Consider the following 25894-nt stretch of genomic DNA (forward strand, 5'->3'; position numbering starts at 1 on the left):
TCTGTCTGACACACATGCATTTCAGCCCAATTATTAACCTCATTTAAACTGACAGAAGGATCACTATTAACAGTATTTATGCAACCCATTTGTGATAAACATTTTTTGTCTAGGAAGTAGTATTGACTCCAGGTAAGACAATCACTACCAACTACTACTTCTGCCCTTTGAGCCAAGTTTTAAAAGCAAGCAAACTGAAATGAACCAGTCAGACACTATCAGCAAGAATGGTGATTAGGACAAACAACAATAGAGGAAAAAATGCACGGCTACTCAGAGACCATCTTCTCAGGACTAGAGACAAGATATGGAGCCATTTTTCACTAGGTTCATGAGGAAAATGTCAGCACACAGCTGCTAGTGCACTGTCAGATTGCATCTTAATTTGGCCAAAGGGGACCCAGCCAGTCACCCCTCACAGACACATTTTAAAGGGCCCATTACAAATCTGATTTATTGGTTGCTAAGAATCTCCCTGCTATGGTCTGGACATTTCGCATGACAGGGAACTGAATTCTGGCTAGAGCTAAATATATGCTTCTATGTGTGATTTAAATCATATGAATTCAATATTTCTTAAAACATCAGTCAAGCCCCCTCCCCCTTCCTTAATACCTTAAGGCAGTTTTCTTAGGAATGAATGAGAATAAACCTGTGCAAAATGGGTAATTTGTATACAAGTCTCTTGATACCATTAAAAAGCAGGAAATGTTTTTTGTTCTAAAAGAGAGGGGGAAACATATTAAAGAACAAAAGAAAATGCATCTGCACAGCAAGAGAAATGAGAAATTACTGGGACTTGCTTTAGAAATGTAGGCATCTTAATACAACTATTTATACTAAGGTGAACATGAAAACTCTGAAACATTAATTCCTTTCCCTCCTTATCCCGTATTATTCTTTAGGAATTTCTCAGTAAAATCAGTTGCTTTTAATGAAATGCAAAAGATGCATTTGGCACTGCTGAAGAAAAACCATTCACACTTGCTCTATTTGAATTGCCTATTGTTAGAAATCAAACAATGTACACCAATAATTGCAACTTAACTTCTAATCATGCCGGCATTACAAGAAATTCAAAAAGTCAACAGCTCTTTTTATGCTCAAATAAATTGGTTAGTCTCTAAGGTGCCACAAGTACTCCTTTTCTTTTTATTTCTATACACACAAGAATGATAGCCTCCAATTGCAGTCACCCTGGCCAAAATTTAACGGCATCAAAACAGTCATCTCACAATTTGTGAATAAACATGCATTTTGTCTTATGTTATGGCTCTTTCCTACAGGAACTATTCCAAACAAAGACAACATCCAAAGCAACACACAGGAATTCTGTAAGCGAAGTCAGACTCAGCTCAAGTTTCCATTCAACATCTGGTCGAATATGGTAGTGCCTTTAATTCTGATTTTGTTTTGTGGGATTTAAACACCCACCTAAGCTTTTAAACTGTCCACTTGTCAGGTCCCTGCTCACGGATACACTACTCTATGAATAGGGGGGGGAGCAGAAAAAGAGGCAGTCTTATCCCACCTTTCCATGATTCTCAGCCAGTCTGTCTTCTCATAATCTGCAAACCACCTGTATTGATCCAACCCATTCTGAGGGGAGAAAATAATCTTCCTGATAGAAACAGTTTCAGCTGTGATTTGATTTAACAGCACAGATGTCTAGAATTTTCTGTTTAAGCCAGACACAGCAACACAAAACTGCAGCTGAGCTCTTTTGTTTTCCCTTCTCTCAAAAGATGAAGCAAGCAGCACTCCCACTGTGTGCGTGTCTCTCTCTCTCTCTCTCTCTCTCTCCCCCCACCTTCCCCACCCCCACCAGCAGCCTAACTCCACTCTCCTTCAGTCAGGGTCATTTACATTCTCAGCAATGATGCCCTATTCTGTATCCATTCGTACCTAGTACTTTTGGATTTCATCGGTAAAAAGTGCATCTCTAGGTGGCAGTCAGGTGACCTTTTGTTAAAACCAGAAAGGATGCTGATGGAGTGTTTGATCTATGGTGGGTTTTTTTTTTGTTTTTTGTTGGTTTTTTTGTTTTTTCAAAATATCCATTTACATTACAAAGAAGGAAGAAAATATAGCTCTCAGGAGATCATTAGGCATTTTTCTGCTTTTGAATTCCCCTTAGCAATCAACACAAGCTAGTATGGTGTAAAGAAATGTAATTTTAAGTTTTCAGTGTTAATAATCCTGCATGGTTGCATATCATGTAACTCCATAATACTTAAAAGTACAAGCTCAATCATAAATCAATATAATGAAAGTGTATTTAATATCTAAACAGCAAACATTCTATCATCCAACTGAAAAAAAAATCTGTAATGCTGGTTTGTCCTTGACTCAAATTATTCTGCAATAATTTCACGTATTTTGACCCAAAGGGTCCAAACTCTGGCTTAACTGCTGTTTATGTACCCCAGAATGTCACTGAATACAGGTCCTAGGAACTTAGAATCTCTGCAAGAGAGAAGACCCGATTATCTAAGTCCCAAATATTACCAAGATGTCAGAGGTTCCCCAGAACCTTTGTAAAGTTAGGGTTCACTTACATACAAGATATTGTCAACAGATCTATAAATGACAAAGACTCTGTCAACTTCAAATTAAAGGTCAAATTTTGCTCCCAATGAAGTCAATGGGAGTTTTGTCATTGACTTCATTGGGGCCAAAATTTCATCCCAGGTTGCTACTATGTATGAATGCCAAGGAATGTAAGTATAGAAATACAGAATTAAGAAAAAGTAAATATTCAAACACACTCACCATTCACACAGTGCCTTAAATAAGCACACACGTGAATCATATCACACTACATCTTCCCGAAACATCCTAAGTCTGCTCTCATATCCCAATACAGTATCAGCTTCTAGATTAGAAGCCCTCTTGCAGTCATCCACCAAACAGAATATGCACTGATAATATGACATATGAATTTTCACACTAAAATAAACACTTTTCCATCACCTGAGGTCCATAGAACATCCCTCTAGTTCTTCCATCCAGTATTACCCAAAGACATCACCTTTTTATTTCTTACTTTCCATGCAGCGACTGTTACTGTAATATAAGTACATTGCTATATGATGGATGGTGGGCAACTCTATTTTTAAATGCTGAGGTATTTTTAACTGTAAATTGCCTTGGTATAAATTAGCAGCCCTAATTTAAAAATTTTGTGTTAGTATTCTTACTTTATTTCATTAAAGAAACAGTGCCAATCCAGAGTTTAGGAGATCCATAGGGTAATCTGCTCCCCCAGCCTTCTGTGATCTAGAATTTAGGAGCTCTGCAATGACCCCCATCTCCCTTCTGCCTTGCTCTAGCATTCAGACCTCAAGAGTTCCTATCTTCCAGATACCTTTCTCTGCAATGTGGAATTAGGAAGTCCACAGGATCATTTCTTCCCCTCGCTTCAAGTGTCTGAGAAAGCTCCTGGGGTGAAATCCTGGCTCAGCTATGACTTCAGTGGGGCAGGATTTCACCCATGAACTCTGCAAGGCTCCCAACTCCATCCAGAAACTACTGCTTCACAGAATTCAGGAGCTCCACAGGGTCTCTTGGCCCTCCTGTTTCTTCCTGCATTGCAGAACTTTGGAACTCTGCAAACCCCCTGGGTTCCCAGATCCCCCTGCCATTCACTGCCCTAGAGGTCATGTAGGGCACCCATTTCTCCTTCCCCAGCATAGGTTTTACAAAATGCCTACCTGGCCATGTGGACTATATAAAACATATATACAAAATTGCTTTGGATTTTTTAGAAACAAAACATTTGTTTTACAACTTCCCATAAAACCTCCAACAACATCTAGGTTGTCACACAAGATTACAGAAGTAAGGAAGTTTGACTTTCTAATAAATACAAAAGTGTGGAGGTCTTATCTTGCTGCCACTAGAGTCAACTGGAGGTTTGCCTCCCATTAAAAAATAACATATAAAAATATACATTAGAAGAACCACAAAAACCATAGAAAATCTCTTTCATGGCATATAGGTATTATATTTTGCAAAAATACTGTGTAGTAATGCTAATCAAATTAAGAATCTGCATTCAGTAATATTAGCTAATCAAGAAGTGCACGCACTATTCCTTTATCATTAGAGCTGTAGATCTGTGATCCCTTAAGTGAAATATGATGATTTTCTCGCAAAAGCAGTACTTTAAAATTATATGGTATTAAAAGTTAGAGCTCTGACTTCAGCAACAGCATATAAATGTTACCAAATTACTGAGACACTCCACATTAACAGTGCTTGATGGGCACCTTTGTTATAGAAATTGTCTCAATATTTGCAATGCTAATTCAAGAATAGTATTATTTTATAAACAATTACACATCAGCCATAAAATTCCAAGAAAGGTCTCTATTTTATTCACAATATACAGCAGCCTTATGACTAGATTTATTCTTAAGAAACAGTTATGGAACTTTTTTTTCAATTTAGTTTATATTCAGGTCAAAAAGGTATATGTACATGCTTGAAACTGAAACTATGTCCAATGAGTGTGAAAGAGGGGATCTCATGTAAGTATGTTTATTAAGTCTGTGTGAATTCATGCACCAAACAGACATGAATGTTTTCCTTTTTCATTATTCTTAAGATGAGTGCAATTTATAAGCCTATGAGCCAAATTGAGAAGTGATGTATAAAGAGGTGTTAGAATGTTCTGTTACACTCAGACTTGTTTATACAAACTCTACAGAAGAGGGAGGGAATCTAAGGCCTTGTCTACACTACTGGAGTAGGTCAACCTCAATTATGTTACTCCAGCTAAGTGAATAACGTAGCTAAAGTCGACATAGCTTAGGTGGACTTACTGCGATGTCTACACTGCGCTGCATTGACGGGATATGGTCTCCCGCCAACTTACCTAACTCCTCTCATTCCGGTGGAGTACTGGAGTCGACCGGAGTGCTCTGCAGTCGATTTAGCGGGTCTTCACTAGACCAACTAAATCGACCCCTGCTGCATCGATCGCAGCAGCGTCGATCCCCAGTAAGTGTAGACATGGCCTAAGTGCATGTAGCTTATACACAGAAGAGCTGGAAAAATATACGGTAAAGTAGTTCTCAGCTTACTTTAATTTACACTTCTTGCTTGTTGCACGTAAGTTACAGTCATTTAGATGAACAACTTTAGGTCAAATTTCAGCCAGTTCTTTTAGTGGGTCCACACACCCTCGATTATGCATCCTTCACAAGACTCCCTAATGCTTGCAGGAACTCAGAGACTGTTCTCCCAGAGGACACATATTGCCCAAAGGAAACAGGAGAGGGTTATGGTGGTAATCCTACTCCAGGGACATCCTAAACCACTTGTTATGCATGAGCTGTGACCCATTGTAGGGACAGCATTCCGTAGGGACCTCAGTGCTGAGTGAATTAGTCAGCTGTCAGGTTTGTTGATCTAAGAACAGGAACTAGAAACGGAGAGCTGATCAGCAATTTTAGTACAAAGATATTTTGGAGCTGCTGGCACTCTCCTGTCAAATACAGGAGGCCAGAGGAATCACTGAAACCACGATTGAGCAGAAGAGAAAAAAGAGAACCGATGATGTTCCTTCTAGGAGCCGGGGGAAATTTAGGATTCCAGCCTACTAAAATGACAGTATTGATTTTATGTGATAGCAATGATGTGGAGTCCAGATCAATATTTCAATGGAACACTATAAAAGAAAACAGGTGCTGATGGAGATGGAATTGGAGAGTCAGTATATGATATATTTACCTCTGCGCTAACACCAAGACCTAATTTGAGGTTACAGGGTGCTGTGCTACAGGAAGTTTTTCAGAAAATATAGAAATAAGGTCTGGGCCATTTTTGGTCATTGAAATATCCCATAGCTCTCTTCCAATGCAAGAGTACTAAAATTAGTGTCCCGGCTAAAGTCCAGTGCCAGCCAGTGCTGACCTAAACTGAAACCACAGGAAGATCTTATTTCTTTTTCTTTATTTTGGTTTATATAAAAGACAGCATCCATTCATTGTTCTGTGCAATTTCACATGCACATAAACATAAAAATACCACAAACATCAATCAGAAACACCGTAGAACACTTGGATAAACAATTAGCAACACAGTTTATAACACCGCTATCCACTGTTACAGAGTTATCACACGCTACTTGTGAGATTGCTGTGTTTCAATGGAGGACAAAGTCATCCCTATATATAGTTTGTATATAACTTTGTTCAGTTTGTAAAGATCTTTGTGGTCTTTTGGGATGGAAACCATTATATAAATGTAAGGTTCATTTTTAGAAGTGCTCCTGCCAGCTAATTCACTAAGTGGCATAGGGCATCTGTTTCGGAGGGGACTGGATGTCTGGCTCTAACTGCTAAGTGTATGAAGAAGTCTCAGTGGTTGCCACTGAAACAGATGGGCCAATAGAGGAAAACTGTTGCCCTGGATAACTACAGATTCAGAAATATCTGGTTTATTCCTGGAGGATGTTTGAATGGTTGCAGTTGTCTCTGTAAGGGTGTACAAATCTGTGTGCACACACGTGATGTCTAGGAGAAGATAATTTGGCTCCCCGATAGTCTGTTCATTAAGTGTGCTATCTTCAATACATCAAGTTTTTTAATTGGTTTCCAGTGCTTTTGGGAAAGATAGTCTATGGTATCATAACACTGCGGATTCACACCTCTGTGCCTCTCCCCCGCCCTGAAATTCAATGAAGTTTAACTGGATTACAATGGAGGAATCCACAGGATGCCTATTGTTGGTGCACTCCCATTGTGGAACTCCACTTTGAATGGCACTTGATTGACTCACACTCCTCTTATTAACAGCACCAATTCCCCTTCTTTCCAGAGCACAGTAGTGTATAAAGAGTGACTGTACTCTTTATTAAACAACAACACAATTAGTTAGCAAAATCACACCATTTATTATTGGTACTGTATTGCAAAAATTAAAGCTCCACCTTGCATAAGCTCACAGTAGGTGACCTACCTTTGAAAAACATTTTCAATGGATACACAGATTTTATTTGAAGCTAGTATGGGAATGTCCTTCTCCATCTGTGACTCTGCTCATGTGGTGGGTAGACTCTCTCCAATGCCAGGAAAATAAGGGTTTATGAATTATGCACAACTATCGTTAATGCAGAAAAGCACGTTATTGTATTTTCACATGCAAGAATGACAGAAGATGGAATTGTTTAGAAATGATCTCCTGCTAGCCATTTATGGTGTGTGAGTGAAAGAGTTCAAAATTATGTTCCCCTCCCCAGAGATATCTGTACCACTTCAGGAACTGACCTCATCTTAGCATATTCAAGATGTCTGGTGTCTGATCCAGCCAGATGCTGAACACATACACTGCGGGCATTCAGAACCTTGCAAAATGAGACCCTTCAGTCTTTGTCTACTTAAGATGGTAAAAAAAATTGTCAAACTGTTTTTAAATGAAAAATAACTTTTTGACTAAGTGAAAATGTTTGGCGGGAAAAAGTAAATTTTCATGTTTTTGACAAAATAAAAATGTCAGAAAAATTTTGACAAAAACGAAATTTCTTTGGTTTTGATGATGTTTTTCAGAGCAAAAAAATCAGTTGTTTCCTGACCTGCTCTATTGTCTAGCCTAGGACAAATGAGATGGGTGCTCACTAGCATTGCAGGTTTACCTGTATCAACACCAGTAGAGGGTGAACATACATAGATAGGACTTGGGTGTTTATAGTTCCATGTCAGCTAACCTTGCTTAGAGAAGAGCTAGATGACACAGTGGTAAAAATACCTTAGTCCTGTCTACTCTGCTGACTGCACCACTTCTACCAGTGGTGGAGCTGCATCGTGGTGAATTACAGACCTTAAATTTGGGGGTATAGAAGCACACTTAGATTATAAACTCTTCAGGGCAGAGCATGTCGCTTTCTCTAAGAGACTGATTTTTTCCAGATTTACACAATTGTAACTCCAGTGGAAAACTTCTGATTTACACCATTGTACCTATTTTTATACAGCTACTAATAACATCTCCCTTTCTAGGTTTGAGAAACATTCAACAAAGAGTTTAACCTAAGTCTTTTAAAAAACGTGAAAATTCAGATTTATATTATGCTAATCCAAACAGATACAAAAAAGCAAACTGCAAAAACAAGAAATTAATCTATGTTACAGTTTTACTTTACCATATTTTTTTATTTTAAAAAAATGCTGTTTATTTTCTTCAATGATGCTAAAACAATATTAAGTGAATTATCAAATGGTATAACATCCATTTAAGCGGAGTATTTTAATTTTATACTCTTTTTAGTGTAATTTGTTTAAAATTAATTGTGTTTATAATGGGATTCTACATCTGCAACAGAAAACAGAAGTGCTATATCAAGTGCACTAAGGAAAATCTCCCACAGTAGGCTAGTTAGTGGGGAAGGTTAGTACCCAAGCTATTGTAGTCTACTGAATCATAGATTATCAGGGTTGGAAGGGAATCAGGAGGTCCTCTAGTCCAACCCCCTGCTCAAAGCAGGACCAATCCCCCAATTTTTGCCCCAGATCCCTAAATGGCCCTGTCATAAATATAAAGGGAACCCCTTTGAAATCCCTCCTGGCCAGGGGAAAGCTCCTCTCACCTGTAAAGGGTTAAGAAGCTAAAGGTAACCTCGCTGGCACCTGACCAAAAGGACCAATGAGGAGACAAGATACTTTCAAAAGCTGGGAGGAGGGAGAGAAACAAAGGATCTGTGTGTCTGTCTATAGTCTGTCTTTGTCGGGGATAGACCAGGAATGGAGTCTTAGAACTTTTAGTAAGTAATCTAGCTAGGTACGTGTTAGATTATGATTTCTTTAAATGGCTGAGAAAAGAACGGTGCTGAATAGAATAACTATTTCTGTCTGTGTATCTTTTTTGTAACTTAAGGTTTTGCCTAGAGGGGTTCTCTATGTTTTTGAATCTAATTACCCTGTAAGGTATCTACCATCCTGATTTTACAGGGGGGATTTCTTTATTTCTATTTACTTCTATTTTTATTAAAAGTCTTCTTGTAAGAAAACTGAATGCTTTTTTCATTGTTCTCAGATCCAAGGGTTTGGGTCTGTGGTCACCCATGCAAATTGGTGAGGCTTTTTATCCAACATTTCCCAGGAAAGGGGGGGTGCAAGTGTTGGGAGGATTGTTCATTGTTCTTAAGATCCAAGGGTCTGGGTCTGTAGTCACCTAGGCAAATCGGTGAGGCTTTTTACCAAACCTTGTCCAGGAAGTGGGGTGCAAGGTTTTGGGAAGTATTTTGGGGGGAAAGACGCGTCCAAACAGCTCTTCCCCAGTAACCAGTATTAGTTTGGTGGTGGTAGCGGCCAATCCAAGGACAAAGGGTGGAATATTTTGTACCTTGGGGAAGTTTTGACCTAAGCTGGTAAAGATAAGCTTAGGAGGTTTTTCATGCAGGTCCCCACATCTGTACCCTAGAGTTCAGAGTGGGGAAGGAACCTTGACAGGCCCCCTCAAGGATTGAACTCACAACCCTCGGTTTAGCAGGCCAATGCTCAAACCACTGAGCTGTCCCAGGAAGTCAACAGGAATTTGCCTGAGAAAGGGCAGAGTAAATATGGAGGTACTGATTACCTTGGGGAGATCCTGAGATATCAGGCCTGCTATAAAGGCCTAGTATAAGGCTTAAAGCCTGAACTGAAGTCAGGCCTTGCTGATAAAAAGCAAAGTTAGCAAAAGTCAGACCCTCTTACAAAACATGCCAGCTAGCAGGTTCGCTGTCCGAACTTGGCAAGAACATGGCTAGTGTTGCACGCACTCCTAGGCACTAAGTATTCACGTAAACACATTACAGAAGGGTAGTATTAGAACACCTCAATGCAAAGATATGGTGGAAACACACTATCCAAAAATGGTACAGGGACTCATTGACCCCTCTTAAATATAAGGTCAAGTTGACAGGGTGACGGATAGAGGTGTTTTGATCAAACCAACATGGACAAGGTAAACAGTGGAAACTTCATCTCAGAGGGGCAAGACGTAACTTGTTTGTATCAATGTATAAATGATGAGTCACAAAGGAGGTGTCTTTGTCCAGCCGAGAGGGGGAACAGAAAGTCCTGCCGTTCACTCAGCTAAATTCATTGCAACAAGTATACCTGTGTTAGTGTATCTGTAACCACTGATCCAGGGCACTAGGACCGTGCTTTGTTGACAATAAACCTGCCAGAGCAGCTTCGCTACTGAATGGAGTCTGTGGTCTTATTAAGCATTTCAATTGGAGCCTGCTATCTATCTGGCCAGAGCCAGTGCAGCATGCAGAGAGAACACACACATGCAGCCAACAACTGATGACACTGGTGACCTTGATCGCTGATCTGGTAAGTAGGCGAGCTGTCCTCTGTAGGAATCCTGATCTAACATGGCAGAAAAGCTACAAGCTAGGGAACCCCCTTATCTTCCTCCCTGCAAATTCCCACAGAGTTTGATAAGATATGGATGTCATGTTGGGGTGCCAGCAAGGGAGGTCCATTTGAATTTAAAAAAGATAGTGGGGAAGAAACATGGAATGGAATCTGTGAGGCTAGGGCAGAGACTGTAGCCTTGGAAAATAAGAGTAAGAAATGCCCCACATGCCACAAAATTGGTGGGGCAACTAACGGGAAAAAAAGAGTAAAAAGAAGAAAGAGAAGCAACAGAGTTCTGGAACGCCCTTGCTCCCCTAGCAGGGCAGCAAGCAGTCCAGAGACAGTATACATTACAGCAAGCACAGGGACAGAATAAAACACTGGAAACAGCTGTAAAGAATCTGCACAAAAGAGAAGTGCCATCCCTGTTATAAATATTGATGGCCACAACTGGCTTCAGGTACCTGTATAGTGCCTGAAGAATGGGACAGAAATGGAAAAAGTCTGTCCAAGCAAAATGAAAAGATGTAACATGGAACAATTGGAATGGGTGCTGCAATTGGGACATTGGGAATGACTCATACCAGCCACCTAACAACCCATGGGCAGAGGCCACTGCATTGCAACCACCACCATATGATAAAAGCAAGGTTTTGGTAAAACTTAAACCACAACCTAGACTGGTGCCTGCCAGAACATGAAAAGTAAGTGCACAGGAGGGAGAAGTAGTAAAAAATACTTTCTCTGGATTGGTAAATCAGATAAAGGAAAAAATGGAGCCGTTCACAGAGCACATTACAAGACAAGACCTGTGACTCGATCACAGGGGGTGGATAGAAAACCAATTTTAAAGTGAAAACCCAAGAGTCAGTGGATTAACACCTAGAATTGATGCATTAACACATGGAGTTGCCCAGGAACAGTTGACTGTAGCAGGCAAGGGCACTCCATTCCGCACTCAGACAAAAGCAACAGACACTGGGGGAACAAATTCACATTTTGCAAGAGCAAGTAACAATCCCCACTCTCCTCTCAGAGTCAGGATAAAAACCAGAGGTATGGGTTGCCAACTGCCTTAATCCAGGGAGCCTCACTCAGAGCTAATCATATAACCTTCTTTCTCATATAATTTTACATAAAGGTTAAATTTTACTTTATATCCTCTCTCAGTTTGCTAAACTCACTGCTGCTGCCTGTACTTTAAGATATGTTGATAAAGTTAATTAATCTCTTTTGGCTCAAGTTTTCCTCCCTTCCTAGATTGCTCTTCTCCCCTGCCTCTCCTCACTTCTGCTTTCTGTTTTAAAAGTTAAAAGTTATGGTTATCACAGAAACCACCATTGCTAAAAAAACAAAAAAGAAGAAGCAACTGAAAACAGAACAAAACAACAAAGAAAGAAAGAAAACAAGGTAAAAACTTTACTTTAAATAAGTCCAGTAAATTAATCTTTTTAACCCATTAGGAATACGACAGCTGGAAATACTCCTAACTTTATTGAAGATATGGTTGCCAAGCAACAGAAATGCAGACTCTGCTTCTAATACTAACCACTGATTAATATTTGAAACATGGGCTTTCCTTATTTCCATAAAGCAGAGTTTTGAAATAAAGTAATTTAAAGTAATGGACAAAACCTTAAATTAATACAACAAAGGGGGCACATACATAACTTAATATGATTTTTTATCAATTCTTATTAAAGTTTTAAATAAAAAGGTAATAACTTGCTTATTTAAATGCTTAACTTTTGTTTACTTGTCTTTTTTTTAAACTAAATTTCTTTAATAACTAAGTTTGAATGCTTTATTTTGCATAATTATGAATATAATTCTGGCGCCATTAATCTTTAATTGTTTTGTATTTCATGTATGTTGTCCTGTGTTCTATGTTGTATGTGTCACGTGACTACTTTTTTCTTTTAATTTTGTTGCAACAAAATGCAATTTTATACTTTTTTGAAAATATAAGTCGGACCACACTATTTTAATATTATGGTTGGGATATAACCATCATAAAATTATTAATAACCATTTTTTAAAAAAAGATCAAAAAGGCCTCAGTTATAAATACAGATGCATATATTTTTGCCAAAACAAATAATGCAATTGCGCACAAAATTTTTTTTCTCTGATTAATCACAGGGGCTTTTTTATTGAAAGGAAAAGATTGAAGTAGACACCTCAACAGTAATGTGAAGGTAATATTAGCAAAATGTCAAATTTTTGTTTGAGTTTTTATAAACTTGTTTGTAACTTTATTAAGTATTAAAATATTGTTATAAGAATGTTATAGCAAAATGGTAAAAAAATAATATATACTATGTCTGGTTATGTTGCAAAATTTTATAACTAACCAAAAAATTTCAACAAGTTTCCACTTTTGTCTCCCAAATACAACTGTGTTATAAAATGTTTTGTTAAAGGGAAGTAGTGGCTGTTATAGTTTGCGCTTCTAAACAGTTAACAAAAGCAGAATTGGTATCACAGGCAAATTAACTCTAAAAAGCTTGGGTAAAAACTCTGTAACTAACTCTTGCTAAAACAGAGTGCTCAGCAGGAGAAAGCAATATACCCTCTCACAGAAGATTGTGAGCATCTATTTTAGCAGTTATGTATTATATTTAGTATAAAATATTAGTAATGCACCTCAAGTGAAAATAAGTACTTGTGGCACCTTAGAGACTAACCAATTTATTTGAGCATGAAAGCTCATGCTCAAATAAATTGGTTAGTCTCTAAGGTGCCACAAGTACTCCTTTTCTTTTTGCGAATACAGACTAACACGGCTGTTCCTCTGAAACCTGTCATCAAGTGAAAATGAAAGTCTATACAATAATTGTAAACATATAGCTGGTGTTACAAAAGACTTGGTTCCTATTACACTGTAAACAAACTACGTTAATCTGTGTATTAAATTTGGGTTACTGAAAACAAGGGAAATGTACAACAGGCAAGCAAAACTTTATTATGTTAACCAACTTAAGCTGTTTGAAGTTGCAGCCCACAGACTGAAAACACCAGAAGATGTTCACAGTGAAGAAACCCCCAGACATCAAGAAAAAATAATGAAGTGCTTTATAAACAACAGACTGGTCAACTACACCTGAGTCTACCATATATGGACAGTTAAGTAGGCAATCAGCTAAAAACTACGAGCTGGTCCAGGTCTAACTGTCATTTAAATTGTATATTATTAAGTAAAGTGAGTTTATGTGCCAGTGGCTTTAAATCTTTAGCATCGAAATATGGATGAATTTGGCTACTGTGTAAAAGCAACTGTATTAGTGCTGAATTACAATGTGCATAACATTGCTAAACTGTTTAACCAACACACAGGTAAAAGTTAACAAACTAATGGCAGCAAACAACAAGGCAAGGAAAACACAAATTAGTAAAGAAGTTATTTGTGCTGCTTATGGAAGTTACATAGTAAATACCATAACTAACTCATTAGGGAATATTAAAAAAGGAAAACCACCTAATCTTATTAGTAATAAACACCTAACTGGCATTGTCCTCACTGTATAAGAAAAATACAGTGGTAAACTGACAAGATCTCAAATTGTGTAAACAAATTCCCTATTAGTATCCGTCATAATTTGGGGTTAGTGACACTGCATCCTAGCTGAGGCACGTGTTATTCAAAACAATCTTGTTCAGTGTTTGGGTACCAATAGTAAATCCTGACACAGCAATATTTGATAAATTTGTTACTGTCCATTCAGTAGATTATCTGGAAGACAGTATCTATAAGAATCAACTGGATCTGCGTCAGCTACTGGTGTATCCAGAGCAATGCAACCAATGGAACAGGGAAGCTCGCTGTTCCTGTTTCCTCCCCAGCGATGCTTACCAGAGGGTGACAACCAGCAGTAACGGTAACCTAGAAATGGATGGACAGTACTGTGTAGTAACTAATAACAAGAAATGTATATATAGACCTCTCACTTGTAATGTCACTACTTCAAATTTCTGTTTTACTTCTTATATACATAGCACTATGGGACACACTGTAATAAAACCTATTCCAGTATTTTAAAACACACAACCTAGTACAAATGATAATACAGGTGGTAACTGTAATTGCCCTAATAGGAGTGTGTTGCTATCTGCGGTACCAAAGTAAAAGGGCTAGACTACAACACCAGATTGGAAAAGGATTGTGATGCTTAAATATGAGGCTGTGTCATATGTTCATATATACATTGTGACAAAGTTCCTCCTCTACCTTGGTGGGTCTTGCGCTTATTGGCGGATTTGCTCGCCTTGGAGATTCACGGCAGCCCTCAGTTTGGCTGTTTTTCTGAACCCACAGTCCAGGTCGACTCCTCCTCTGTCTGACCAGGAGTTGGGAGGTTTGGGGGAATCCAGGCCCGCCCTCTGCTCCGGGTTCCAGCTCAGGGCCCTGTGGAATGCAGCTGTCTAAAGTGCCTCCTGGAACAGCTGTGTGACAGCTACAACTCTCTGGGCTACTTCCCCATGGCCTCCTCCCAACACCTTTTGTATCCTCACCATAGGACCTTCCTCCTGGTGTCTGATAATACTTGTACTCCTCAGTCCTTCAACAGTTACACATTCTCGCTCTCAGCTCCTACTGCCTCTTGCTCTCAGCTCCTCTCACACACACCACAAACTGAAGTGAGCTCCTTTTTAAACCGAGGTGCCCTGATTAGCCTGCCTTAATTGATTCTAACAGCTTTTTGATTGGCTGCAGGTGTTCTAATCAGCGTGTCTGTCTTAATTGTCTCCAGAAGGTTCCTGATTGTTCTGGAACCGTCCCTGTTACCTTACCCAGGGAAAAGAGACCTACTTAACCTGGGGCTAATGTATCTGCCTTCTATTACTCTCCTGTAGCCATCTGGCCCGACCCTGTCACAACATATATACTCATATATACTACACACACACACACACACACACACACATCCATACATATTAATTATTTGGGAGTGCCCCCAAGGCTCAATCATAAAACTATCCTCAATCAAAGTCCTGGATCTAACATTCCCAGGCCCACCATAAAGGACTAAACACAACTGGAAAATAAAATCTGTCAACCAGTTGTACGAAGGAATGTGCAGACCAAGGGACAGATGGGGTATGAATGTGTAGATGAGAAGGTAAGGTGACCATGTAACAGTGTTTAGCCCACAGGGTTATCTTCAGTCCATCCATTATGTTTTTTCCAGGACGATGGGTAAAAGATCCTCTCCATAAAAAAGACAAAAAGTTGGGGAATATAGTAGAAAGAGAGAGCCTGAGATATGAGGCCTGGTATAAAGGAATAGTATAAGGCCTGAAGCCTGAACTAAAGTCAGGCCCTGCTGATATAAAGCAAAGTTAGCAAAAGTCAGGCCCTCTTACAAAACATGCCAGCTTGCAGGTTCACTGTCTGAACTTGGCAAGAACATGGCTATCGTTGCAAAAACACAAGCACTTCTAGGCATGAAGTATTCATGTAAAAACATGCCAGAGGGTTAGTATCAGAACAGCCCAATACCAAGATACGGTGTAAACACACTCCCCTAAGATTGTACGGGGACACATTGACTCTTCTTAAAGATAAGGTAGGGATGGCAGGATGATGGATAGAGGGGCAATACGTAACTTGTTTGTATCAATGTATAAAAGAGGAGTCACAAAGGGGGAAAAGGGGTGTTTTTGTCCAGCCAAGGGGAGAATGGAAAGTCCTGCTGTTCACTCAGCTGAGTACATTGCAACAAACATACACACATTAGTGTATCTGTAACCATTGAGCCAGCATTAGGACTGTGCTTCATAGACAATAAACCTGGCCGAGCGCCTTTGCTACAGAACAGAGTCTGTGGTCTTACTGGGCTGTTTGATCGGAGCCTGCTGTAGAGGCTATCTGGCCAGAGCCAGTGCAGCATGCACAGAGAACATATGCGCAGCCAACAACTGATGGCACATGCAAAAGAAGGTCCTCCACATGCTGTTTTCTCATGTCAGCATTTTCCATAGCATGGTCTCCCCTCTCTAGAATCCCATAGATACATTCAGGGATCAACTTGGGGAATTGGCAGGCTAGAACTTTAAATTCAAGTTCTGGCAAACTCAGTAGCTACTACTACAGGTAAGCCAAAACGGCACCATTTATCACCTGAATCTTCACTGGTTTTCATTTTAAAAAGCAAATCCAAACTAAAAAATTTTCAAATTCCAAAATTACTCCAAATTTAACCTAGATCAAGCCACTATGCAAAAAATCAGATTTTTTGAGCACCAGAAGCAGGTCTGAACAATTCTTCCTAGACTGAAATATAAGGCAGACATTTCTGGGATCACCACAGTATTTCAAATGTGTTTATATAATCTATATTGTTTTTAATGATTATAGTAATCTTTTCCCATTAATAGTTGCCCATTAATATTGCCATCCACATTATCCACATTATTTACTGGTTCTGTGGATGAAGGGAAAGCAGTGGATGTATTGTTTCTTGACTTTAGCAAAGCTTTTGACACGGTCTCCCATAGTATTCTTGTCACCAAGTTAAGGAAGTATGGGCTGGATGAATGCACTATAAGGTGGGTAGAAAGCTGGCTAGATTGTCGGGCTCAACGGGTAGTGATCAATGGCTCCATGTCTAGTTGGCAGCCGGTATCAAGTGGAGTGCCCCAAGGGTCGGTCCTGGGGCCGGTTTTATTCAATATCTTCATAAATGATCTGGAGGATGGTGTGGATTGCACTCTCAGCAAATTTGCGGATGATACTAAACTGGGAGGAGTGGTAGATACGCTGGAGGGGAGGGATAGGATACAGAAGGACCTAGACAAATTGGAGGATTGGGCCAAAAGGAATCGGATGAGGTTCAATAAGGATAAGTGCAGGGTCCTGCACTTAGGACGGAAGAACCCAATGCACAGCTACAGACTAGGGACCGAATGGCTAGGCAGCAGTTCTGCAGAAAAGGACCTAGGGGTGACAGTGGACGAGAAGCTGGATATGAGTCAGCAGTGTGCCCTTGTTGCCAAGAAGGCCAATGGCATTTTGGGATGTATAAGTAGGGGCATAGCGAGCAGATCGAGGGACGTGATCGTTCCCCTCTATTCGACATTGGTGAGGCCTCATCTGGAGTACTGTGTCCAGTTTTGGGCCCCACACTTCAAGAAGGATGTGGATAAATTGGAGAGAGTCCAGCGAAGGGCAACAAAAATGATTAGGGGACTGGAACACATGAGTTATGAGGAGAGGCTGAGGGAGCTGGGATTGTTTAGCCTGCAGAAGAGAAGAATGAGGGGGGATTTGATAGCTGCTTTCAACTACCTGAAAGGGGGTTCCAAAGAGGATGGCTCTAGACTGTTCTCAATGGTAGCAGATGACAGAACGAGGAGTAATGGTCTCAAGTTGCAGTGGGGGAGGTTTAGATTGGATATTAGGAAAAACTTTTTCACTAAGAGGGTGGTGAAACACTGGAATGCGTTACCTAGGGAGGTGGTAGAATCTCCTTCCTTAGAGGTTTTTAAGGTCAGGCTTGACAAAGCCCTGGCTGGGATTATTTAACTGGGAATTGGTCCTGCTTTGAGCAGGGGGTTGGACTAGATGACCTTCTGGGGTCCCTTCCAACCCTGATATTCTATGATTCTATGATTATCCATGAAATCTCCATTTTTTATAAAATGACTAATAAAAAATTGACTGAATTAGATATTTTACTCCTTAGATTGTAAACAAAAAGATAAAACCTGATAAGTCCACATTTGTGTTTAAATCGGCCATTTATGGAAATGTAGGATGCTGGCAATTTTTACTTTTACATGTTCATCTCTAGAAAAAAATAACTAAAAAAATCATAGCCATGTTATGGACGTTAATATTCTATCCAGCCATGCAGATAGTCAAACATATATACAGCTACATAGCTGACACAGGCAGCGAAGCTGGAATAGAAACCATAATAATAGATTTATTGATCTCACTATGACTAGCAAATGAAACACGCCTCAGTCTGCTTGTCCAGAAGAAGAAGGAATTAAGTCAGTCTGAACAGTAAAGTAGAAGTGGATCACAGAGTAGATGTAATATACAAGGAATGTGACAATGGAAAGGTCATATTAGCAAAACCTCATCTATTTTTTTCAGTGCATTATATATGTGTGCACACAGATATGTATATTCACACATACACATGCACCAAGAGTCAATAATGGAAAAGCACAGGATGACTGTAGCCAGGAGATGAGCTGTGAAAATTTAAGAGACATAATCTAATCAAAAATATCACCAATAACTGCATATTCTCACTCCCCTGCAGACAATTTTGTCAAATGGGAATGCTGAATTTCTTAAACTATGTTGGTCTGAGAAAATTCTCTCATTTAAATGGCTGTCTGATTAATTATAGCCTAACTTATTCCTCCCACATCTGTTTTAACTCATCATTTAAGACCAGGTTTTATCTGTGTTCAGGACCTAAGAGAGCAACAATACCTGAAGGATTTAACCTTTATCATTTGAAAGTCTGATTTAGACAACAGGAATGAAACCACTTTTCTTTCATTTCATTTTACAAGTCCCCTCACTCCTTCTGTTTCTCTGTATGCCACTCCTAACTGTTCCTTTTCTCTCCTTTTCCCGTTCTCCAGTTTTTCTTTTATAGTACCACTCCTGGTTGGACCACCCTCCCAGTCTGTCATAAACCAAATGTGTTCTCATAAACCAAAAAGGAGTGCTCCCTCTCCTTAATCCCATTGTCAACCCACTTGATTTGGTGGTAATACTAACAATCCTCCCATGCTACTTGCATTGGAAAGAGTTGTCTCATACATTCTATTTTTTCCTATGATAGATTGTAAGCACTTTGTGCCCCTGACCTTGTCTCATGTACCTTTATGGGTTTCATTAAATAAATAACCCAAAATCAGAAAATATTGTGATTCTAACTGTTTGAATTAACTCATTACATTCATGATAATAAAATCTGCTCTAATTAAAGACACCTGAGTGATTCAGACTTTGTCCAAAGCTTAAAAGGCCAGTTTAAATTCAAAACAGTAACTCCCTATGCAACTGATTCTGCAAACACTGACATGGGTGAAGTGTTTTCACCAATGTAAATTCAGCCCCACTGAGTTCAATGGTTTACTTATGCGTACAAAGTCATTCATGCACATAGTTGCAGAATCTGGGCCTAAATGTTGCTGATGAGATTTAAGGGCTGATTCACACTTGTACGAACATGAGTGATACCACCAAAGTCAGTAGAATTACACTGAGGAAAGTCAGACCAAACTCAAACACACCATTTTTTTTTCTTTTAAAATGTTTGGGAAAGTTTTATTGTTTACCTAACATTTCTCTTCTTTGATAATGCTGACAGGTTCACCATTTTGTCCCCCTCATATTATGGAGGCTATATGCTATACAGGCAGGGACCAAAAGGTTCCCACCTCTTCATCAGAGTAAGCCAACCAAACTAGTCTGTCCCCAGTCTGCCTCTCCAATAAACTAAACAAAATACTCTCCTTACTTTCCTACAAATTTCCCAGTATATTTCCAGACGGTTCAGATGCAAACAAACATTCAGCCTCAGAGTGAAACAACAGACAATTTGATAGAATGCTACAATCAACTGCTTGCTGAAACCACTCATGCGCTGGTCTGATCCACCCCTGCAGATCACAGTGGTTCATTGACATCAGAGGTCAACTGAAGCATGAAGTTAGAAGGTATAATGTGCAAAACTCACATATTCCCAAAATAATACAAGATCCATCTTCAAATTTATGCCATAGCCACAATGGAGGCCTAATGAATCTTTTCCCCAACATCATCCCTCAAATCAGACATATCCAGATAGAAACAAAAGCCATGGAAACTCTGAGCCAGTCATCTACTAAAAAAACTTTTGCTTCTTATGACGGGGAAAACCAAATGAAGAATAGCTAGGTCCCTTTCTAAATAACCCTTAAAATGCAATAGGCTGGTCAGTAGTAAAGACATCTACTGAGCAACTCACCAGTTACCTTCTCATTGCCAACCTCCTATTCCTGGGCCAACCTCCTATTCCTGGACAAATCCAGTGAAAAGAAAATGGCATCCAAACTTCTGTGAACACTTGACCTTCTTCAATAACCATGTTCCCTCAAAAGTTAATCTTCAGACCATGTAAATAGCCTGGAGACAGGTCTGCTAGTTTTGATGAATGATCTGATCTGCTTCTGGCTCTCAAAAGATGACAAACATCCAAGACTGTGCTTCTGGATCTCTCAGTAGCCTTCAAGGCTGGTGCTAAATAATGTTCTCTGACTCATAGATGAGGCCTGGATGCAGGAGTGGATGAAGCAATACTTTTTTGTTTCCAGTCATTCCTCATAAACAAATCCCATACAGAGGGATATGGTCTTGACTACCTTAGAGACTGCACACTATTCATCCATAATCCACCAAGACCAGAGCTGATCCAGAGAATAGGAGGGTGTGCTGTCTTCCAGCTGCTAAAATACGGAATGTAGACCTGAGGTTGAAAAGGATCCTAAAGGGAGCGGGAAAGAATCCCCTAATTATCCTTCATGTGTGAAAAAATGATACCGGTAGATTCTTGCTGGAACATATCAAGGGAGACTATGCTAGGCTGGGAAAGATGCTTAAGGAAATCGAGGTTCAGGTGATCTTTAGTGGGATTCTGCCTGTTCCTAGAGAAGGGCAACAAAGGTGTGACAAGATTATGACTCTCAATAGATGGCTTAGGCAGTGGTGCTATAAGGAGGGCTTTGGATGTATGGCCACTGGGAGGCGTTCATGGACAGAAGACAGTTCTCTCAGGATGGACTTCATCTTAGTAGGGAAGGAAATAGACTTCTAGGATGGAGGCTGGCACAACTGATTAAGAGAGCTTTAAACCAGGAATTTGGGGGAGATGGTTGGGAGATGTCCAGGTAATCTCCACACCGGATTTTAGCATTAAGAAGGAAGAAAACAAAGTAAGAAAGGATACAGCCATGGGTAGAAGAATGGACATAAGGAGGAAGGCAGTGTGGATACCAGTCTAATAGGTCATACTGGCTGTAGAATGACCGTGCCTAATCAGGTACAGAATGTGATCGAGGCCAAACAGCAAAAATTAAGATGTTTGTACACCAATGCGAGGAGCCTAGGTAACAAAAATGGAGGAACTAGAGCTACTGGTGCAGGAAGTAAAACCAGGTACTATAAGGATAACAGAAACATGGTGGAATAGTAGACGTGACTGGACCACAGGTATTGAAGGGTATGTGCTGTTTAGGAAAGACAGAAATAAAGGTAAAGGTGACGGAGTAGCACTGTATATCAATGATGAGGTAGAATGTAAAGAAATAAGCGATGGAATGGATAAGACAGAGTCTGTCTGGGCAAAAATCATAGTGGGGAAGAAAACTACTCGAGCCTCCCCTGTGATAGTGCTTGGGGTATGCTATAGACCGCCGGGATCTAATTTGGATATGGATAGAGCCCTCTTTAATGTTTTTAATGAAGTAAATATGAATGGAAACTGTGTGATCATGGGAGACTTTAACTTCTCAGATATAGACTGGAGGATGAGTGCTAGTAATAATAATAGGGCTCAGATTTTCCTAGATGTGATAGCTGATGGATTCCTTCATCAAGTAGTTCCTGAACCGACTAGAGGGAATGCCATTTTAGATTTGGTTTTGGTGAGTAGTAAGGACCTCATAGAAGAAATGGCTGTCGGAGACAATCTTGGTTCAAGTGATCATGAGCTAATTCAGTTCAAACTGAATGGAAGGAAAAACAAAAATCAATCTGGTTTCAGAGTAGCAGGTGTGTTAGTCTGCATTTGAAAAAAGAAAAGGAGTACTTGTGGCACCTTAGAGACTAACAAATTTATTTGAGCATAAGCTTTCGTGAGCTACAGCTCACTTCATCGGATGCATTCAGTGGAAAATACAGTGGGGAGATTTATATACATAGAAAACATGAAACAATGGCTGTTACCATACACACTGTAACCAGAGTGATCACTTAAGGTGAGCAATTACCAGCAGGAGAGCCGGGGGGTGGGGGCAGGGGGGAACCTTTTGTAGTGACAATCAAGGTGGGCCATTTCCAGCAGTTGACAAGAACATCTGAGGAACAGTGTGTGGGGGGGGGAGATAAACATGGGGAAATAGTTTTACTTTGTGTAATGACCCATCCACTCCTAGTCTCTATTCAAGCCTAAGTTAATTGTATCTAGCTTGCAAATTAATTCCAATTCAGCAGTCTCTCACTGGAGTCTGTTTTTGAAGTTTTTTTGTTGAAGTATTGCCACTTTTAGGTCTGTAATCGAGTGACCAGAGAGACTGAAGTGTTCTCCAACTGGTTTTTGAATGTTATAATTCTTGACGTCTGATTTGTGTCCATTTATTCTTTTACGTAGAGACTGTCCAGTTTGACATGGTAGAGGGGCAATCCTGGCACATGATGGCATATATCACATTGGTAGATGTGCAGGTGAACAAGCCTCTGATGGTGTGGCTGATATGATTAGGCCCTATGATGGTGTCCCCTGAATAGATATGTGGACACAGTTGGCAACGGGCTTTGTTGCAAGGATAGGTTCCTGGGTTAGTGGTTCTGTTGTGTGGTGTGTGGTTGCTGGTGAGTATTTGCTTCAGGTTGGGGGGCTGTCTGTAAGCAAGGACTGGCCTGTCTCCCAAGATCTGTGAGAGCGATGGGTCGTCCTTCAGGATAGGTTGTAGATCCTTGATGATGCATTGGAGAGGTTTTAGTTGGGGGCTGAAGGTGATGGCTAGTGGCGTTCTGTTATTTTCTTTGTTGGGCCTGTCCTGTAGTAGGTGACTTCCGGGTACACTTCTGGTTCTGTCAATCTGTAACTAGGGTTTTTGATTTCAAAAGGGCAGACTTTCAAAAATTAAGGAAATTAGTTAGGGAAGTGGATTGGACTGAAGAACTTATGGATCTAAAGGCAGAGGAGGCCTGGGATTAAGTCAAAGCTGCAGAAGCTATCGGAAGCCTGCATCCCAAGAAAGGGGAAAAAATTCATAGGCAGGAGTTATAGACCAAGCTGGATGAGCAAGCATCTCAGAGAGGTGATTAAGAAAATGCAGAAAGCATACAGGGAGTGGAAGATGAGAGGGATCAGCAAAGAAAGCTACCTTATTGAGGTCAGAACATGTAGGGATAAACTGAGACAGGCTAAAAGTCAAGTAGAGTTGGACCTTGCAAAGGGAATTAAAACCAATAGTAAAAAGTTCTATAGCCATATAAATAAGAAGAAAGCAAAAGAAAGAAGAAATGGGACCGCTAAACACTGAGGATGGAGTGGAGGTTAAGGATAATCTAGGCATGGCCCAATATCTAAACAAATACTTTGCCTCAGTCTTTAATAAGGCTAATGAGTATCTTAGTGATAATGGTAGCACGACAAATGAGAATGAGGATATGGAGGTTACCATATCTGAGGTAGAAGCGAAACTCGAACAGCTTTATGGGACTAAATCGGGGGGCCCAGATAATCTTCATCCAAGAATATTAAAGGAATTAGCACATGAAATTGGAAGCCCATTAGCAAGAATTTTTAATGAATCTGTAAACTCAGGGGTTGTACTGTATGATTGGAGAATCGCTAACATAGCTCCTATTTTTAAGAAAGGGAAAAAAAGTGATCTGGGTAACTACAGGCTTGTTAGTTTGACATCTGTAGTATGCAAGGTCTTGGAAAAAATTTTGAAGGAGAAAGTAGTTAAGGACATTGAGGTCAATGGTAAATGGGACAAAATACAACATGGTTTTTCACAAAAGGTAGATCGTGCCAAACTAACCTGATCTCCTTCTTTGAGAAAGTAACAGATTTTTTAGACAAAGGAAATGCAGTGGATCTAATTTACCTAGATTTCAGTAAGGCGTTAGATACTGTGCCACATGGGGAATGAATAGTTAAATTGGAAAAGATGGGGATCAATATGAAAAGTGAAAGGTGGATAAGGAATCGGTTAACAGGGAGACTACAGCGAGTCATACTGAAAGGTGAACTGTCAGGCTGGAGGGAGGTTACCAGTGGAGTTCCTCAGGGATCAGTTTTGGGACCAATCTTATTTGATCTTTTTATTACTGACCTTGGCACAAAAAGTGGGAGCGTGCTAATAAAGTTTGCAGATGACACGAAGCTGGGAGGTATTGCCAATTTAGAGAGAGACCGGGATATCATACAGGAAGATCTGGATGACCTTGTAAACTGGAGTAAGAGTAATAGGATGAAATTTAATAGTGAGAAGTATAAGGTCATGCTTTTAGGGATTAATAACAAGAATTTTAGTTAGAAGCTGGGGACGCATCAATTAGAAGTAACGGAGGAGGAGAAAGACCTTGGAGTATTGGTTGATCATAGGATGACTATGAGCCGCCAATGTGATGTGGCCGTGAAAAAAGCTAATGCGGTCTTGGGATGCATCAGGTGAGGTATTTCCAGTAGAGATAAGGAGGTTTTAGTACCGTTATACAAGGCACTGGTGAGACCTCACCTGGAATACTGTGTGCAGTTCTGGTCTCCCATGTTTAAGAAGGATGAATTCAAACTGGAACAGGTACAGAGAAGGGCTACTAGGATGATCCGAGGAATGGAAAACCTGTCTTATGAAAGGAGCCTCAAGGAGCTTGGCTTGTTTAGCCTAACCAAAAGAAGTTTGAGGGGAGATATGATTGCTCTCTGTTAATATATACCAGAGGGATAAATACTGAAGGGGGAGAGGAATTATTTAAGCTCAGTACCAATGTGGACACAAGAACTAATGGATATAAACTGGTCAACGGGAAGTTTAGACTTTAAATTAGATGAAGGTTTCTAACCACCGGAGGAGTGAAGTTTTGGAATAGCCTTCCAAGGGAAGCAGTGGGGGTAAAAGACCTATCTAGCTTTAATATTAAACTCGATAAGTTTATGGAGGAGATGGTATGATGGGATAATATGATTTTGGCAATTAATTGATCTTTAAATATTCATGGTAAATAGGCGCAATGGCCTGTGATGGGATGTTAGATGGGGTGGGATCTGAGTTACTACAGAGAATTCTTTCCTCGGTATCTGGCTGGTGAATCTTGCCCATATGCTCAGGGTTCAGCTGATCGCCATATTTGGGGTCAGGAAGGAATTTTCCTCCAGGGCAGATTGGAAGAGGCCGTGGAGGTTTTTCGCCTTCGTCTGTAGCATGGGCCATGAATCACTTGCTGGAGGATTCTCTGCCCCTTGAAGTCTTTAAACACCATGTCAAGGTTCTTTCCCCACTCTGAACTTTAGGGTACAGATGTGGGGACCTGCATGAAAACCTTCTAAGCTTACTTTTACCAGCTTAGGTTAAAACTTCCCCAAGGTACAAACTATTTTACCCTTTGCCCTTGGACTTCCACTGCCACCACCAAACTTTATCTGGGTTTATTTATTAGGAAAGCGTTTTTTGGAAACTTCTTTCCCCCCAAAATCCTCCCAACCCTTGCACCCCTCTTCCTGGGGAAGGTTTGGTAAAAATCCTCACCAATTTGCATAGGTGAACACAGACCCAAACCCTTGGATCTTAAGAACAAT

General features: G+C 40.0%; 1 protein-coding gene across 14 annotated transcripts in view; it reads right to left on the reverse strand.

Moving 5' to 3' along the window:
* MAGI2 (membrane associated guanylate kinase, WW and PDZ domain containing 2) overlaps nt 1-25894 on the reverse strand; it is a 1181180-nt gene that overhangs the window by 622160 nt on the left and 533126 nt on the right. Inside the window, exon 1 of one of the 14 annotated variants that reach the window (XM_073328612.2) lies at nt 1532-1608. The exons of the other annotated variants lie outside the window; for them this stretch is intronic. The gene's annotated coding sequence lies outside the window, so the exon portion shown is untranslated. Of the gene's footprint in view, nt 1-1531; nt 1609-25894 lie in introns of those variants that run through there. 14 annotated transcript variants of the gene reach the window in all.

This window comes from Lepidochelys kempii, chromosome 1 (assembly GCF_965140285.1).
Source record: "Lepidochelys kempii isolate rLepKem1 chromosome 1, rLepKem1.hap1, whole genome shotgun sequence".
Lineage (NCBI taxonomy): Eukaryota > Metazoa > Chordata > Testudines > Cheloniidae > Lepidochelys > Lepidochelys kempii.